This window comes from Sander lucioperca, chromosome 4 (assembly GCF_008315115.2).
Source record: "Sander lucioperca isolate FBNREF2018 chromosome 4, SLUC_FBN_1.2, whole genome shotgun sequence".
Lineage (NCBI taxonomy): Eukaryota > Metazoa > Chordata > Actinopteri > Perciformes > Percidae > Sander > Sander lucioperca.
The window spans coordinates 24,484,257-24,486,756 of NC_050176.1; the positions used below are offsets into that span (position 1 = coordinate 24,484,257).

General features: G+C 42.5%; 1 protein-coding gene and 1 long non-coding RNA gene across 2 annotated transcripts in view; one reads left to right on the forward strand and one right to left on the reverse strand.

Moving 5' to 3' along the window:
• The window catches only part of LOC116048446 (VPS10 domain-containing receptor SorCS3-like), a 1,378,075-nt gene that overhangs the window by 1,170,786 nt on the left and 204,789 nt on the right, over positions 1-2,500 (reverse strand). The gene's annotated exons all lie outside the window — the stretch shown is intronic.
• Positions 1-2,500, forward strand: part of LOC118494886 — a 10,816-nt gene that overhangs the window by 3,719 nt on the left and 4,597 nt on the right. The window lies entirely within an intron of this gene.

Genomic DNA, 2,500 nt, shown 5'->3' on the forward strand with positions numbered 1-2,500 from the left:
GCAAGTTATGGTGCATAAGATAAAGAGTGCCTTTGTGCCGTCTTAACATACCAAATGCAATTAAAATGTCTGGTCCAATGCCCTTAGCCATAAACAACAAGATGCGTTTTCAACTTCACAAATTGTTTAATTCCCTACCCTGTTAGCTGCTAGCTGCCGTCTGGGTGAGTGAGTGTATTCAGCCCGCTTTCGGTAATAATCATCAAGCAGCATTCCCTGTGTATTTTGTAGCATATTATCCTTTTGGTGTGCTCCCATCTGGCGTTGGTGATAGTATTCTCAGCGTGGCTAACTGTACTGTTAGTTTGCCGTAGCCAGCTAGCAGGGCCGACCGGCATCCTCTACGTCTCCCCGCCTTCCCCGCCTGCCGCGGCCGGACACATCCTTTTTAGCTAACTGGGAGCTCTGGGCATATCATCGCAGGTAAGAGTGAAAAGCGCTTCAGCAGCCTGTTGCCCTAGTTTTCTCCACTGACATTTGGAGTAGCAGTGTCAGCCCAATGTCTTCATCAGCTTATCAGGCATAAACATAAAGGAAGTGATTTTCATCTGTTCAGCTCCTGCATGTGGTCTCTCACCCTGCGTTACCCACCACCACTAACAATCTTGTACTTAGCTGCTGGTGTAAACACCGCCCTCCTCGCTCTGGAGCTCGTAACACTGGCTACTTATTGGCCTGAATGACGTCATTGGACTTTGCATTCTTCATTCATTCTCTTAGTATTTTGATATCAGGAATTATATGATTTATTTTATGACACTAGCTCAAGGAAATATCCCGCCATGGGCAGTGATCTTTGAATGGAAAAGGCATGGTACTTTGAACAAGCTGCTTTGTTCTAATGCGGAAATATCAGCAGGCCAAATCATCTGTGTGTCTGAAAACACCTCTGACCCCCGGAGGGATTATTAGTACTAGTATTGGTACTCGTATCGTGCAGTACCCAATGTAATACTTCTACTTGGTCTTTAATAAAAGGTAGTATCGTGCATCCCTATTTTTGGAGGTTTTTAAGCTCTAGTGTTGTACTTTTTGATATTAATGAACATCCTTTCCATTCTAGCCATTACAATGAGTTTGCTGCAAAGCTAATTAGACTATCCAGCTCCCACAACTCTCTCTGGATTTTCTCAGTATGACTATGTTCGAGATGTTGGCGTCCGGTGACTTTCTTCCCGCGCAGAAACTGGAGTGAAGATAATGACCTCCTCTGAAGAGTCCATCATGTTTTTTTAATCCTCCGTGTCCTCCTTGGTTACTAGCAACTATATGTGGAGGAGGGGGGACTGTATCATGTGGACGCACCGACATTGTTGTTGTCATTACTTATGTGGGCCCGTGGTTGGTGTATGTTGAATTTGTTGTAACAAACCCATCACATTGATTTCTCTGTTTGTTTCAGTATGTATTTTGTTCTAAAATGAAAGAAATGTCATATTGTTTTTGTTTGTTGCTGCAGAAGGTTCATTTAGTTAGTTTTCCGGAGCCGACTAGGTGGCGGTGTCACACGCCAGAGAGCTTGCGCGGTGCTCTGGTCACTCTCTCTTTTTCTTTATCGAGTCCGATCAGGGAAACGCACAGTGGAGAATGCTGAGATGCATCATGTGATAAGTAGATCAATATTGCATAACTGGTTTAAAACATCGTATGTACACAAGGTTAAGCATGATCTCGTGTTTGCATCTTTTAACGGGATGATACGTTTAGAGTGCGATTGACTGTGGATGGATGTCGATGGATTTCATGTGGAGCGGCCAGCCGCCAGTGTTCCATGTGTTAGCACGGTATTGTTAGCAATGCCATAAAGCCTCCCTAATGCTATTTTATGTGGTTATGGTACGTATCAACAACGGTTTGTGTTTTGTATTGTATTTAGACCATCAGAGAGACAAGTGTGTGAAGTTGTGACACTGAGCGCCTGGTGGACGTGTCATTCTGTGAAATGTAGTGTATGTTCTAGTCAACGTACATGTAAGATCAACTGGAGTTTATTGTGAAGGTATCTTTATATTGTTTATATTTTGTTTTCTATGTCATAGTGTCCTCAGCCCACTGCCGTATGTTTTGGATTATTTCATTTTAATTATTTTTGGTTTTGGCCTTTCTGTAAATTGCAAGGAACTCCAATGTTACAAAAATAAACACGCACGAAGAAGTTATTGTGTCCTGTGTGGGTCTAAGTTCAGCAGGCTACCTTAGAATTCCTCATGGGGAACCGAAACTATGCACTAGGCTTTAAAGACGCATAATCAATTGCTCTATCACCAAGTATTTTCTTTGAATCCGACTTGTTAAGTAGTTCCACAAAAAATTGAGATTCCAATATTTGCAGTATATTTGTCTTGAATGAAAAAATCTATCTAATGGCATGTGCTGTATCTACACAGTCACAAGAGGAGGTTTCTATCTGTTTTTATTTGTGAAGGGAACTCTTCCCTTTTGGTCCAGGAGCAAGAGAGAGAGAGAGAGAGAGAGAGAGAGAGAGCGAGAGAGAGAAGAG